This window comes from Aquarana catesbeiana, linkage group LG11 (genome assembly GCF_042186555.1).
Source record: "Aquarana catesbeiana isolate 2022-GZ linkage group LG11, ASM4218655v1, whole genome shotgun sequence".
NCBI lineage: Eukaryota > Metazoa > Chordata > Amphibia > Anura > Ranidae > Aquarana > Aquarana catesbeiana.
The window spans coordinates 61,692,600-61,710,053 of NC_133334.1; positions in this window are offsets into that span (position 1 = coordinate 61,692,600).

A 17,454-nucleotide genomic window follows, 5' to 3' on the forward strand; every position below is an offset into this window, starting at 1 on the left:
GATAAGCTAAAGGCGAACTCCACACATCATTGCTTACAATGTAAGGTTAGACGGCATCACATTTTCACAGATAGTGAGCGAGGGCAAATTATAATAGCAATTCACTCAATTAATTGCAAGCAACTTCAAGATCTGTAATCACAGCAGGATAGCAATTATTCAGAAACTGTAAGTGGAGACTTAACCCATCGTTCCCACCCTTTATCAAACTTCCGAGGTTCCCTTCTATTGGCATAGGTTGCCTTGTAGAAGGGAAGAGTCCTATTCACCAGAGCCTTCCAGGCCACCAAGCACAGTGCTGCAGCTTTCTTCCAGAATAAAATGTTTCCAGGCGTGATACAACAAGAGCATAAGGAACGTAACATATAACTTCAGTGGGGGCCAGTCCATCCACTAAACTCAGAAGACATGCTCTGACTGAGGGTCTGAGGGGTATAGTGGCGACAGACTAGATACACTGAAGCATGTCTGTCCAATACACCTGTATATGTGGGCAGTCCCAAACGATGTGCATAAAGTCTGCTCTCTGGAAAGAACAATGCCGGCATGAGAAGGGATTATCCAAAAACATTTTAGCCTGTTTGGCTGTCCACAGTGTTCTGCAGAGTTGTAGCATTTTGGTTGTTTCAGGGAACAGAAATTTATAAATGGTGGACAAAGGCTTAGAAAGGTCATCATCCCACAACAGGGATTCCAATTCAGAGGGAAGGAAGAAGGCCTGGACAGGGCCAAATTGAGTGTAATAGGCATATTTCAGTTGTAGATAGCGAAAAAATTGAGAGTTTGGAAGGCAATATGCAGATTTAAGATCGTCAAAGGATTTTAACATACCATTATGGGTAATATCACCCAATGTCTTGATCCCATATCTGGCCCTTACTGAGTCTTCATAGGCATAAAAATGAGAGAGGTTTGGATTCTTCCATAGAGATCTATGAGGTGACATAGGAAACAGCCCTCCAAACTCTATCCCATGGGTCACCCTCCAGGCCCGTATGACAGATCTCATAGAGCCTGTCTGGGTGTGAGGGGACTGGGGGGGACCTCTATACACTAAATGGATCAACACTTCATAAAAGCCTACTACAGCTGCCTCCAAAGCCACTGCGGCTCATAAACAACCAGTCCACTGAATCAAATGCTTTTTAAAGGTCCAGAAAGACCAAGGCACAATTGTCAGGGTGATCAGAGTACAGCTCAGTGTGAGTGAAAACCCTCCTCAGATTGATGTCAGTGGCCTTGTTGGGCATGAAGCCAGTCTGATCTGGGGAGACCAAAAGAGGAAGTATTTTGTTAAGTCTAATGACCAGCATTTTCGTGAGGATCCTAAAGTCTAGAATGAGTAAGGCAATAGGCACATAGGATGAGCACTGTAGAGGGTCCTTATCAGGCTTAGCCAACAACACTACACAAGCTTTATAAAAACAACCGGGGAAGAGACTAGGTGCTTAGGCATTCCATATAGAAATGTAATAAACTTGGGGCCAGATCCTCAGCATAATATTTGTACCACTCCATCGTCAGCCCATCAGGGCCTGGAGATTTACAATTAGGAAAGGAACCAATAGCAGCCTGCACCTCCTCCACCGTAAAGAGGGCATCTAACAGAGTCTTAGCATCCTGAGGAAGTGAGGGCAATTAAGATTATCAAGGAATGTATGGAGCGTATTGACATCATAGGCTGGGAGAATACAGTATTTTGTAAAATTCAACAAATGCTTAAAGTCAGGAGGGTACCATCTGCAGATTAGACACAGGGAATAACAGTGGGAGTTAAGGAGTCTGCAGTTAATAACACTAGCAACTTGCCATTTTTATCACCTTGCTAAAACACATTTTCAGCACGTTTTGGGTTGGAGCACTACTAAGTTTTAGTATTGGAATGACAAATCCCACTGCTGTAGAGCTGACAGAGAGGCTGGGGAGTGATGGTCAGTATGATCTTGTGCATAACTGAGTTCTCTATTTTGCAACATTTGAATGGCATGGTTTTGGTTCACCCAACAGTCCTGATGGCCGAAATATATGCTCCCTGTGTAACCGCCTTAAAAGAATCCCAAACCAGTTGCGGAGTGGAGGAGTCTAGATTGGTCAGCCAATAGGCGGTCTGTTGCTCTGTTATCAATGGTCTAACTGTGGACCCCATCTCCCAACTTAGAGCAGAGTTGCCATTCATGTAAAAAACAGTGGAATGAAAAAAACCTGGGCAGACCTAGTCTGCTCAATCTTTTCTTGGTTGACAGAACTGCCTGTATTACTGAAACCTTCCCACTGTGAGCTGCAGTGTGTGGGAGGAGGAACATGTGAGATGAAAAATTAAGTAGGATTTGTGAAGTCAGGGAGGTTTAAAGAAGTTTTTGTTAACGTTATGAGGCTTTTATGTAGTAACTGGATTTGTTACAAGTTTAGACTGTCATTAAGAACCTTTAGTTGCACTTTAAGCATTTTCAAAATCCTTTCATGAAATATTAGGTATATAAGGAATTCAAATTTCTTCTTCAGGCCTGGTTCACACTAGTGCAATGCGAGAACCCGCCTCACACCTGAATCGCACAATGGTTCACACTGAGATCTGCGAACCGCTGCGGGTGTAAAGTTAAGTACACCCCCAGATCGGTTTGCAGATCCCAGTGCGAACTATGAAATGGTGCAGGAATTGGATTGCATAGGTGTGAACACCCATGTGATCCGATTTCAGTGCAGACCAAAAAAAAGGGTCCTGCACCATTTTGGTGTGAATACGATGCGATTTCAGCCATACAATTTGTATGACTGAAATCACAGACATCGCATGTGATCTGCACAGCAATGCGATGTGAATCACATGCAATGTCTGGAATCACACTACTGTGAACTGGGTCTCAATCTCGTAATAGCTATTTTGCTGAATTTATTCTATTATGTGTCAGTCATCAGAAAAAAATTGTCCTTCTTAACATCAAAATGGGAAGAAGACCTAAATTGGGCCTGTCCATTCACATATCATTGTTGCAATAATTTCGGTAAGGACGGTCCTCTCTGTTTATCTTTTCCTATTCCTACACTTCTATTTTACAGATCGCCTTTCTGTCAAACTTCATTAAAACTGCAATGCACCCATTTAGAAAATACCATGTAATATGGTTGGACTAATGTTTCTATTCTTCTGATCATGTCACCCCAGGTCAATATAAATGGATTAAAAAAAAGAACAATACGGACATCGCATCTACAGACAAGCATGCTGCAATATATACCATTATCTATTTTTTACTTACATACACATAAAGTGTTACCAAACCAAGGACCCTGCATTCACTATACATGACCTTCCACAGTATACAGAATATGGAAATGCAATTATTTTAGTAAATGTAAACTGCTAAAAACCTTTTCTCATCAGAAGTTACAGCAGTCTTGTAACTTCTATCAGTGTCTGGTTGTAGGAGGAGTTTCCATTCTCCCCTGATTGTTCCATGAGGCTGCAGGACCCCTGACCCTCTGTTTGGACAGTGCTGATTGGCCCTGTGCTGATCACATGCACTCTTCCAAGAAAAAAAAACTCTAGCAATACACACCAAACTGAGCATGTACAGAGTCACTCCAAAGGCTCTGTTCTATCAGGAGATGGTTTGGGGACTGTGGAAGAAGGGGAGGATCAGAGAAGACAGGATCAAACAGCCTTTTTACACAATGCAGAGGATTAACCCTTAGGTTCCACAGTGAATAAACAAGCATGCTTTACTGCATACACAGACTGATTTTACTGTTATTGGTTTAGTAAAACTTAACGCTTTAGCATTATGTCTAGGTCTAATGCTCCAGACATTCTTGCAGCACTTTCTGGCTTTAGATCTATATGGAGTGAAGGACAATGTGATGGTAGGAAGTTGTTTTAAGACAAGTTATTGCCAGGCAATAAAATAAAATGAACTGAAATAGGGAGAGGTGTATATCTTTTAAATATATAGGGGATTGCATCCCATGATTATGTCAGGCGTCATCACTCTAAGCAATAGATAATAATGTGCACACTGAAATATTTCGTTTTGGAATTTCGTTTTCACCTGAAAAATACATTTATTTAGTTACTCCCGAAATTCGTTTTTATTTATTTAGTTTCGTTAAAAAAAATGCATTCGTCTGAAAATCCGAAATAATTAAGGTCGAATCTGTCATTAAAGGCTTATGGCACAGGTGTCAAACACAAGGCTCGTGGGCCAAATCCGGCCCTCCAGGCCATTTCATGTGGCCCTCGCACCTCTCCTGCAGCTGCAGGAGAGCTCCAGCCCTCTTCTGGTCCTGCTCCAGACCCCTACTTTCTGCTTTCAAGCAATGCATCCAACTTCTTCCCAGCAGCAGCATAAGAAAAGGGGGTGCACTGTGATGTTAGGGATGGTAGGGGATTCAACTTCTGATGGTGGGGTGGCTCTTGACATCTAATGTAAGGGGAGGGGATGCACTGGACATCTAATCTTACAGATACAACCGGCCCTTTTGAGGACAATCATAATGCTTGTGTGGCCCACGGTGAAATTGAGTTTGACACCCCTGGTTATGGTGTCTGTCGAATGTTCCAAGAAGATTCGACGGAGCAGCTAAACTGTACGACGCCGCAATCGTACATTTCCGGTCGAATGTTCCGCCTACAAGCTATAGTAGAATTCTAATGTTGTATGACACTAGTAATAATTATATTTATTAATTATTATTACTAGTCAACCAACATTAGAATTTTTCTATAGCCTATGGGCGGAGCATTTGCCCATAAATTAAAAAGAAAAAGAATTGCGCTAGGTGCATATAAGCTGTGAATAAATGTGAATGAAAGAGGGTCCTGCTGCTGTGCACTATAACCCCGATATGAGGGCACAAAAAACAAAATGCAATACAGAAAGTGCAGCGCTGGACAGGTGAATAAATGGTGAAATTAATAAACCAATTATTATAAATGGTGAAAAAGCTCCCAGAATCAAAATGGTGACAAAATCACAATCATACGTGATAATTATATAGAGTGCTTCATAATACATGAACACATAAACTATAGATAAGTGAGAAAAATTGAAGACTTATAAAAAACATAAACGTCCATAACAGTGTATTTGATGCAAAATGTTCTATGCAGATTTCAGGGATAAATCTTCACTGTTCAGTGTTAGCCCACCACAGAATAAATAAATTGAAGGCTTACCAGAAAGCCTGTGACCGCCCTTATTCAGGGGGGTCAAAACAAGCTTAGCAGACATGGGTGAACCACCACAGGGATACTCCAAAGGACACCGTTAGGCCGATGCGTCAGGACTCCTTGCCGGGTAGCCGACCAACCGACAGCGGCTGTGGATGTTTTCCAAAATCCTATCTTGGGGTATCCTCTCATGGGGCAAACTCAATAGCTCCTCTGCTGTTACTTCCAGCAATGTCTCCTCTTTCCTGCCACATGGAACATCTTGTCTTTATTCCAGATTACTTCCTGTCCGTAACTGAAATCACCTGAATAAGGGCGGTCACAGACTTTCTGGTAAGCCTTCAATTTATTTATTCGGTGGTGGGCTAACACTGAACAGTGAAGATTTATCCCTGAAATCTGCATAGAACATTTTGCAGCAAATACACTGTTATGGACGTTTATGTTTTTTATAAGTCTTCAATTTTTCTCACGTATCTATAGTTTATGTGTTCATGTATTATGAAGCACTCTATATAATTATCACGTATGATTGTGATTTTGTCACCATTTTGATTCTGAGAGCTTTTTCACCATTTATAACAATTGGTTTATTAATTTCACCATTTATTCACCTGTCCAGCGCTGCACTTTCTATATTGCATTTGACCATAAATGTCCGCTCGCGGCGACTGCTTCGTCAAATCTTCATGTCGAATCTTTTCTCTCTATGTCGAATAATCTTGGACTAATAGAGTTAGGTTAGGCACATTCAACCTTTTTTGCTATTGTCTCTATAATGTCGAATCTTTTTTCTCTATGTAGAATAATCTTGGACTAATAGAGCTAAGGTTAGGCACATTCGACCACAGGTTCGATGGACACAGATCACTATTGTCAGCATCATGTCGAATCTCCTATCTATATTGAACTGTTGTCGCAACGAAAACGAAAATAAAGCATTTGTTTATGTCGGATCTTTTGCTTTTCGGATTCTGCACGTAACAAACGATAACGAAAATACCCGAAATTCAGACGAAAATGCATTCGGATGAAAACGAATGCAAATGTCTACTAAGCAATAGTAAAAAATTTAAGAACAGAATTGGTGATATAAGATAATACTAAAGCATATCCCCTTAAAATATAAAAAATACCTTACTATCTTATAGAAAAGTATATAGGGGATGCCTATATACACCCACAGATATAAAAATAATAATAAAAATGCCATAAATCTACTCCCTAGTTTGTAGACACTATAACTTTTGCGCAAACCAATCAATATACGCTTATTGCGATTTTTATTACCAAAATTATGTAGAAGAATACATATCAGCCTAAACTGAGAAAAAATGTGCTTTAAAAAAAAAAAAATAGGGATATTTATTATAGCAAAAAGTACAAAATATTGTGTTTTTTTTCAAAATTGTCACTCTTTTTTTGTTTATAGTGCTAAAAATAAAAAACGCAGAGATGATCAAATACCACCAAAAGAAAGTTCTATTTGTGGGAAAAACAAGATGTCAATTTTGATTGGGAGCCACGTCGCACGACCGCACAATTGTCAGTTAAAGCGACGCAGTGCTGTATTATCAAAAATGGCCTGGTCATTCAGCAGCCAAATCTTCCGGGGCTGAAGAGGTTAATATACCTGTGGGCATGGGGTTAAGGCCCTTTATATGTAAGCCACACCCCTGGGAGTGGTTGGGAGAATTGAGTCACCTTTTTGCATATATATTTCCCCTGCAGGATGGGATGAGGGATGGGATGGTAAATTAGTGACCTGGCACTAGAAACATGTGAGGCTATTGGGGTTTGGGTTTGGAGAAATAACCCTTCAGAGTTAGGGCCCAGGACACTCACAAGGGAAGAAATTACGAGCCAAGAACAATTTTTGGGGGACTGAATTTGGGAAGGCTGAGAGGTACTCCCTGAGTTGATACAAGCATTGCCAAAGGTTAAGGAGAGAGGCTGAAGGAAAAGTATGAGAACTAGTTTGTATATCGGAACTGCTTTGTACCATCTTTACCACTCTTACATTTTTTGAGTCGGAAGGACACTACCCAGATAGAATAACTTGCCACAAATTTGTTTCATTGTTGAATTGTAAGTCTGTTAATTTGTTGCACATTTTCACTGGCAAGTTGTACACTTGCAGAGCACTTGAAGTACAAGGTCTAGTTGACACTTTTCCAATTTGTAGCAAATTTGCGTGGCAAGTCTCTAGCTAGAGCAAAGTTGCAGTGGTGAGTCTACAGCAAGAGCTCTGCAAGTCTACAGCATGAAAATTTAGCCACAGTGACCTCTGTGGTGGGATGATTATTGCACAACATAACTGAACCAGAACTTGCAGCAGACTTGCAGAATGTTTGCAAATAAAGTTTGGCGTTTATGCATTGGATAGATGGTACTGAACGGATCTAAACTGGGAGCGAATTGATATCAGTGATCTTATGTGGAATTATTGGGTGCTTTTGCTGGTTTATAATTTGATCAGCCTATACATTTGGTGAGTTTAATTTAGTGAGAGTGGTGAAAGATTCGCACTGGGTGCTGCATTATATTCTAAGAAGCACTTCTGTGGAGTTATACATACATCTTTTGGACACTATACTTAATTGGAAGCCTTTGGAATTTTCACTACCAGACTTTGATATTGAGAGATCACTCGGTGGAGTTCATTTGAGACTTTGCACTATAGCCAGTTATATTTACAAGATTGTTTTGTTTTTTGCACAGTAGAGGTTTTTTGCACTGATTTTTTGTACCAGAGCACTTTCTTTACTCAAAAAGAACACTTTCTTTATGCTATGAGATTTTTTTTTTATAAATTTTTAATATATATTGTTAAGATTGCAATTTGCACATATAAATAGGTAACACAAGGGTGTAGTCCAGCGCTGGTCAAAATTTATCACTCATTATATTTTGATACTTCATCAAAAATTGGGGCAGCAGCAGTCTATTACACCGTTTTAGGTTTAGTATCTGTGGTGCTTTTATTCTCATAGATTTTTTGAGTAAAGCATCTAAAAAGGCTGACCGTGTAGACAATCGCTTATTAGCAGAAAACATCAAGTTTACTTGGAAGCGGGCTTCAGGCCAGGAGTATGTGAGTAGCCAAGATGGGGAATTCCTCCATGATTGAGGTGTTTGGTGCCATATCTCATTCCTGTTACAGGAAGACAAAGGGAGGTGCCCTGGGCCAGCATGGTCTTAACTGGCGGCCAACCAAGGGCATGCTAACATACCTCTTTTTGTTAACCTATCAGCTAAGCCGATACTGTAAGTGCATTACCTGGTATGATCTGTATTGTAAATATACCAAAAGTGAAGAATATTTGTGATCGATTCCCAAAGATGTTCAATTTAACACCAATGTCCCTTTATGTTGAAAAGAGAAGGAGTGCCCCTAATGGAGAATGGATGGGACTTTCTGGGTGCTATACATATAGTCATCAACAACAATTTATAATTAAAAAGAATATTTTATTTAGACACAAGACACATATAAGAAAAAAGGTATATAAAAATAAATTTCTTCCATACAACAGAAGAAGTCTACATGTTTCACCTTAAAGCTTCTTCAGGAACATGCGTGGATATTCATGTCTAATAAGTAAGAATACAAAAGTTACAAATACAAATTTTACAAATTTTAATGCTCTTACAGCAAGACATTTTCAACGAGAGTTTTTTTAGAAATGTAATTAATCATATGACAGTACCTGAATATTTGAAAAAAAACCTTGGGAAATAGAACTCTGAGTTCACTTCTAGAATAGTCAGAGTATATTCTGAGAAAGGTGACGTCAGAGCAATTCATCGGGGCCCAATGGTGCTTACCCCCAAAAGAGAGAAAAGGTCACTTTCAAAATAGCTATGGTCTTCAATGTAGGGAATATTGGTCTTGTTATTTTATTATCTTTCCTAAAGACTAATTACCTGTAGATAATAATAACATCATATACATTTTCAATCATCAGCGAATTGCTGCTTTAGATTAAAACATTTACTGTAGAACAAGAAGAAAAGAAGAATATGCTTACTTATCATATTTGAATGACATCATCTACCTAGGAGCCACGTTCCAAGATGGTAGACACTGCAGAGGTTTGATCTATATTTGTGGAAATTAGCATTCACATTTGCCAATCTGGTTGAGAGATAAAGGAGTTTAGGATAAGAAATACTATATAAGAAATCCCTCAATTCTGTGTATTTATGAAATGTACTTATGCTCCCTCTCGTATTTGTATTTAATTAATTACCTCCTTAGTGGACTGTTGGTACTAAGTCCTGAAGGTGCAAAAAAATCCCAAACTTTAAGGTACTATTCAGGTCATGCTTGATCGCAGACTCTGCCAACAAACAGACCAAAAGTGAAGATTAGCATTGGTATGGCAGAGATCGTAAAGAGAAAGTATTTAAGCTGCTTTTCTTTATTTTCCTAATTGACAGTGTACCTTTTTACTTTTAGACAAAACACATTGTAAATGTATTGCGAATGCAATATACAGTATCATATAACTGGGTTTATATCAACAAAAGATAAGTCAGTCTATGCCAATGCATAAAGCAATTGAGTTTGAGCGAACCTTAATTTACTAATAGCCAACAAAGTCCATTTTACTTTTCAAGCAAAGATAGTCTATATACAGGGCTATACTTCAAACTGTAATCAAGTACGGTATCTTGAAGCACAATCCAACTTGAGCGAGAGCGCGCCATCCACTATTTTCCTAATGCTGCCGCCTTGGAGAAACAAATATATTGCAGTGTCATTTTTTAAGTATATTGTGAGTGTTTGGAGTGAGTTTAACATTCATAGGATTCTGGAAAGAAATGGTAATGGGGAGCACAGATTCTGAACAGGACCTCAGAGAGACAAATTAAGTCTGTTTATGATGGGCTTATATGTGACTACACAGCAAAATTGTAATACAGAGCGGAGCGATACAAAGTGCTTCCCAAGGCAACACTTAATGAAATGCCATTACTGGGCACTTCTTAATTTAAAGGGGGGAAAAATGACCTTTGCCGAAATTAATTTTACTGCTTTAATCAAAAGGAGTTTGTGAGAAACATCCCTCCCAAATTGCCTTTGACTAAAATTCATATTATTTTGTAAGTTTGTTGCTGCATCAGCATCTGCACTTCTCCAGGCTCAGCTCAGATAATAAGTCATGTAGGAAGCCAAAAGATGTTCAGGAGAATTTTTTTGTATTCCTATTTAAAGGGAAACAATTATGTATTATCAGTAGGCATTCATTTTTCATAACATTTAGTTTTTTTTTTTTATATGCTTATTGCTTCATGTTTCTCATGATCCTATTTCATGGACAAATTTAGTGGTGATCCCTAGTGCCAATCTACCAGACAATGCAGTCAGTACCCTTGCTGAATGAATAGTACAAGTGAGCTTGTTACATGATTACTCTACATCCATTGCAGGAATTGCACACATTGGAGATGCTTAGCTGCTTCTGTTCTGAAGATCCTGACACAAACCGTTGCAATTATTTCACCAGACTGAAGGAGACATCAACACAAAAGTGTGTCTAATACCAGTAAAGTATTTTTAGTTTCGGAAAGAGTAGTGAGGGATTAGAACCCCTGTAGTTTTTTTTAATAACACCTGCTGGGAATATTTACATTTTCTGTTTGTTTGGGTGAGCACTGTCTAAAAGTTACAGAAATCCAACATTCTGAGTTGTGACCAGAACTAAAATAAAATCTTCCAATGGGGACACCTCCCTGAGGTGATGTCCTTCACTTTGGGGAAATTTCCAATCAATTACTGCTGTGTCTCCAGGAAATATCACAAATGGGATACCAATATAATAAAATGCCTGACACTGGTCTATACCTCTAGCTACTCTATCCAAAATGAAAAAAAAATGTTTGTCTTTAGATATACTTTAAGGCTTGGTTCACACCTATGCAGGTTGCAGTTTGCATATTCCAGGTGCATTTTGCGTTTTTTAATACACATTTTTGATCCATTGAACCAAAACCAGAAAACAATCCCTGGCCCTTTCCATAAAATGCACAGATGTGAATGTGACCCATAGGAAACCATGTTAAATGGATTGTTGTGTGTTTCTGCAAAACTGAAAATGCACTAAAAAATGCATAGGTTTGAACCAGGCCTTAGTGAAAGAGTTTGCTTCCGAAGGCCTGGTTAACACCTATGCAGGTTGCAGTTGATGCATATTCCAGGTGCATTTTGCATTTTTCAATACACTTTTTGATCCATTGAAGTCTATGGAACCAAAAACACAACCTGCTTCTCCCTGGCCCTTTCCATAAAATGCACAGATGTGAACGGGAACCATAGGAAACCATGTTAAATGGAGTGAAATATGGTTTTGAAAAGTGGGAGGAAATTGGAAAACCGGGAACACCCTCATGAACAAGGGGAGAACCTAAACAAATCCCCTTTTTACATTCCTCTGCACATGATTGCCTGATGTGTTTGTGATAGTGCTGCACCAATAGAAATAAAAACTGGTTCCAATGGGATCTAAAGCAATTCCATGATTAAAGTCTAGTATGGGTAGACCTTGTTCTGGTTCTAAGGTGCTACCTTTCTGATAGCAACACAAGGAAGCTCTTGCCAGATACTAGATTCTTGAATGTGTATAGTGATTGCATGATACAACAATTCATCTCACCTAGATGACTTTTTGAAGAATTTATTGGATAAGAGCTTCAAACATCATACAGCAACGTGTTTCCAGGAAAAATGCCTCCCCCATCTTTAGGGCTTGAGCAATCGGTGTTAATAAAACCACAACAGAATTCATTGGCTATATCTGATATTCTTAAGCATTAAATATTTCAAAAAGTCCTCTAAGTGAGATGAACTTTTGAACCAATGTGCTCCTCTGTACACATTCAAGAATTTGCACATGATTGGGCATTTAAAAGGAACAACCCATGAGAATTCCCTAAGTTTTACCATGGCTGCTAAAGTTGAAAAGGAGCAGCAATATTTGATCAGCATGTCTGGTTGTAGATTAGAATGTAAAAGGTAATTTTTTATAGCAATAAAAGAGAAGTATGGGAATATTTTTTTTTTTTTAGAATCATACTTCTGATGCTTCATCTGTCCCCCGCCGGCTCTAAGGCTGAGAACCAAGCAATCAAACACTGCATACTGTTCAGTTCTCAGAGCTCCATGGGCAGAGAGTCAGGTCAGTCAGTCACCACTGTCTGCTCTGCCCCCCCCCCCGCGCTCCCTGGGCTTTAGAGGGGGCCTTGCTGAGGGGCTGAGCCGGGTGATGATCCAGGCATGTGGACAGAGCCCAACCATATGGTCACAATCTTTCCCGATCCTGGACTGGCTCTGTGACATCAGTCATAAAACACAAACTAGTTTGTATAGCCATGTTGTTAAATCATTTTTTGAGTGAAAGTGGAGTCTTCCTTTAAATGAGCGGTACAGTCTAATGTTTATGAATGGCTGGGCTACCTACATGAGACATAAGGGATTTGCAATTCTAAGTTGAACAAAAAAGCCCCAGACCCCATGTAATCAAAAGTGGAAAAATGAAAACACTGGTATGTGAACAGATGAGTTAATTATTATCGCCATACAGTTGCACTTTTTTTTTTTAAATCATTAATGGAATTTTCACAAGCTCAGTAGCATAATCATTAACTGTATCAATGTGTTACATTTTCATCATGTTCTCAGATAATAATACAGATGGTATTTTTACCTGTAACTGTTGCATGGTCATAATTATGTATGAGAAAACTAATAATTGTAATTAAAATAGCTGTGAAAGAACACAGAAAATTAAAACATAGCACCGAATCTTGCCTGAACTATGACAAGAGGAGGCATTTTGCTATGATTGAGGTCAGCAGATTTATCTGTCACTTTCTCAAGACTGAAACACGGGAATTAAAGAGAACCTCCAGCTTTGATTAAAAAAAAGGTTAGCTAAGCTCAATTAATGTGACAAAAATAGATACGCAGTCAGATAGACATTGTGCTAAAAAATCCATTTTCATTGTCTTACATGTGGTGTGTTACATCAGTTGTACAGGACATCTAATTATGGTTGTGTAGACCAACAGGCACAAGAGTAAGAAATCCAGAAATCAATACTGGAGAAAGTAGCAGATTAGGCCAGAAATGGCCTCTCTCTTTCTCTGCAATACACTCGTGGACACTTGTAATGATTGATGTGGATGGTACTTAAGCTATGCCAGTACAGAGCATAGCAATGAGATGGTAGGAAGTAGCATTTTCACAAAAATTGCATTTTTCGGTATAGGCAGCCTTCCTTGTTTCTGTCATGGTAGGTTTTATTTTAACAGAATATGCAAGTATCTCATCATAATTTAATAATGAACTCTGAAAGTAGACAGGGTTGATATAGGACACTTGGTTCAATGAACATTTTTTGCTATTAGACAATTCAACTTACATGGGATGAGATACAAGAGACTGCAGGGGGTGCGATTTACCAATTTGAAGTAAATAAAGTAAACCTGTTCTTGCTTTAAATATCCAATTGTGTGCAGCAGAAGTTCCTATTTTTATCCCTTGTATATGATTACATAAATTAACCACCAAAATAAGCTGCATGCTGTAGAAATTCAGGCTTTGTGCATACAGCTTTAATAAATTACAGGAGCAAGGAGATGAGGATTCTGGAAAATCTCAACTATGAAAAAGTATTTCCCATTCCTCAAAGCGGAAATACAAAAATCTTTAACAATCCATCTCTTAATGTATGTCCTCCAATTGGAAGTCACCCCTGACCCCATTTATTATTTAAAGGATAAATAGGGTAAAAAAAATCCAGAGTATGGAAGACCACACCTTGTCATTGAGCCACCAGGAAGAGCGCTTCCTTAAGACATGGTTCTATTGGCTCTAATTTTGGCTTTCTATGACCTTTAAGGACCTCTTAATGGAAGATCCCTCAAGGGCAGTTGGATAGGAGGACCCCCCCCCCTCTTTTCTTAAGTTCTCTTCTTTTTACCTCCATTTTTTGCTAAATGAAAAATCATTTAAAGTTTTTTTTACTTGCTTACCCTACAGGTGACTTAGAATACTGTTGTTTCTTCTGGAGCCACCCTCGTTGATGTTTATCCTGTATTTTGGGTTTGCATGGACAACTTGTCCAATACCACACATATCTGACATACCTTATAGCTCTACTAAGCAGGAAGCACAGTCTATAATGAAGAAATGTGACTGCCCCATGTACATATCTGTATATGTGGCTGTATGTATCTATTTACAATGCAAGGAAAACATTTTGTTAAAGTCCAGCTCCAGGAAACTTTAAAATTATCTCTTGCAGTGGGGCGCAGTTAATGGATTATTTAGGTGTGGGGGACACAGAAATTTACTTAGCCAATCCATCACTACTCTGTGCTGCTAGACCTGCCCTGGCAGCATCTTCTTCCCCATGCTCCAGTGGTCTAATGTCCTCTGACGTCATTAAAAAGTGATGACGATGAGGATCAATCCACTGCAGGATGGGGGGCAGAGGGGTGTCACCTGCTGGAGGAGCAGAGGATCAGATGGGTTAAATGCTTCTCCCCTAGACAAAATGAGCAGTTAACCCTTGTAGTGCAGGCACAGTACTGGAGCTGGGTTTTAAATATTAACTCATATTGATAAAATTATATCCAATCCGATGATAATGTTAAAATGTACAGTATATTGTAAAACATTCCAATGTCTATAGCTCCCTTTTAATCTGATATACTGTATGTAATTTTACAGGAATGAAAAAGTATTTGTGAAATGTTTATTTGTCTAAATTGAAGGAAAATATAAGGAAAACTATTCTAAATGCATATTTTATATTTAAAAAAGATAAAAAAGATAAAACACAATAGTATAAAAAATCTGGAGCATTGAAACTGTATTTGTCTAGGATATTTAGATAAAAGACATCAAATTGACACAAATGTACTGTACTTATTGCTATTTTTTATTTAAAGTGATACTAAACCCTCACTTTTTTTTCAAAAGCCTGCTCCTTAACAGTAGTTTAGCATGTATTCACTAACCTTTTTCTTCATTTTCATTTCTAAATGCCTTTTTTTGGGGTCCGTTTTCCCTACTTCCGGTCCTTCTCCCAGATGGGTGACCCTTCTGCAGCGTCGTTTTCAAGGGGCACCCGTGCGTGCACGCTCCCACCACTGGGACTACATCCCTGCGGGGAGACGCTGGCTACGCTCGCAGGCATGGGAGCTGTGGCCAAGGAACCCGGTATAGCTCCGCCTCCCATGTCCTTTGATTGGCATGGGAATCTGGAGCTCTGGACTGCAGCCCTGCCTTTGTTTCGCCCCGTGTGTTTTCTGATTGACAGCGGCTCTGAGTCTCCAGTTCGTTGGCTCCAGGCTGAACTCACTTTGGACGCATACACACAAAATACATACAAGGCAGAAAAAATAATTGAAAAAAAAAACCATTAGAAATGTTTGTAAATAATATGGTAAATAGATACCAAATACTAAGCTGTGTAGGGCTGTCCAGCAGAAGATGGGCATGCTGGGAAGGCGGGAATGGGCGAGACTACTGGGAGGTGTATGCGTACATAGGGCTGGGCTAGCTATCGAGAACTAGGCTCGTTCTCGATCAAGCAGGCAGGGGAAAAGCGGAAATGCGCACGCGAAAAGCATGTCGGGAGTTGCAGTTTACAAAGAGCGTATCGGCCGGTAGCGCTCTCTGAAGACTGGAAGCTAAGAGAGAGTAAACTATGAAGAGCATAAAATCAGTATGTGAAAAATATTGAAAAAAAACTTTTGGGCAAATAAAAATATAGATTACAGATGTTTGTACTTCATATGTCAGAAATATGAAAAAAAAGTTGTACCTTCACAACCCCTTTAAAGTAGATCTAAATTCTCCGAAACTAATACCCTGATCTGTAGAGCACTGTAAGTAAAACTGGATCATATTTTTTAGTTAAAAAATAATATTTTCTAAAACCTCCTGATTATGTAGAACACACTTTTAGTTCAACAGAAATTACTTTAATGAAAGGTGAGGATTAAAAAAAAAAAATTAAATTTAAAATGACATAAACTAGTTAAAACATTGTAAAACCTGAGATGAGAAGTGACTGAGTTTAATTATGCTTAGAACTAAACAGGTAACTTTGAGTCTCTACCAAATAATATATTAATAAAATAATAAAACTAGCAATAATAATACTGATTTTGTGAACAACTTTAGTGGCAAAAGGTAATTGTGAAATAATACCATTTGCAGCAATTTAATTTTTTGTGGTTTGTGAACTTTTGTTGATAATGGTATTTTCTGTTCTCAAAAAGTTGTATTGCATACATATATATGTATTTACTGCATGCCTTACTCTTTTCAATCATGTTTTCACATTATACGCTATACAGTATACATGAATAAAAGACAATCTGAAAAATGATCCCATTTGTTTTCATCCTAAAGCCATCTGTTGTAATCTAAGTAAATATACAGCGGGGACGGAAAGTATTCAGTCCCCCTTACATTTTTCACTCTTTGTTATATTGCAGCCATTTTCTAAAATCATTTAAGTTTATTTTTTTTTCCTCATTAATGTACACACAGCACCCCATATTGACAGAAAAACTCAGAATTGTTGACATTTTTGCAGATTTATGGAAAAAGAAAAACTGAAATATCACATGGTCCTAAGTATTCAGACCCTTTGCTGTGACACTCATATATTTAACTCAGGTGCTGTCCATTTCTTCTGATCATCCTTGAGATGGTTCTACACCTTCATTTGAGTCCAGCTGTGTTTGATTATACTGATTGGACTTGATTAGGAAAGCCACACACCTGTCTATATAAGACCTTACAGCTCACAGTGCATGTCAGAGCAAATGAGAATTATGAGGTCAAAGGAACTGCCTGAAGAGCTCAGAGACAGAATTGTGGCAAGGCACAGATCTGGCCAAGGTTACAAAAAAATTTCTGTTGCACTTAAGGTTCCTAAGAGCACAGTGGCCTCCATAATCCTTAAATGGAAGACGTTTGGGATGACCAGAACCCTTCCTAGAGCTGGCCGTCAGGTCAAACTGAGCTATCAGGGGAGAAAAGAGCCTTGGTGAGAGAAGTAAAGAAGAACCCAAAGATCGCTGTGGCTGAGCTCCAGAGATGCAGTCGGGAGATGGGAGAAAGTTGTAGAAAGTCAACCATCACTGCAGCCCTCCACCAGTCGGGGCTTTATGGCAGAGTGGCCCGATGAAAGCCTCTCCTCAGTGCAAGACGCATGAAAGCCCGCATGGAGTTTGCTAAAAAAACACATGAAGGACTCTTA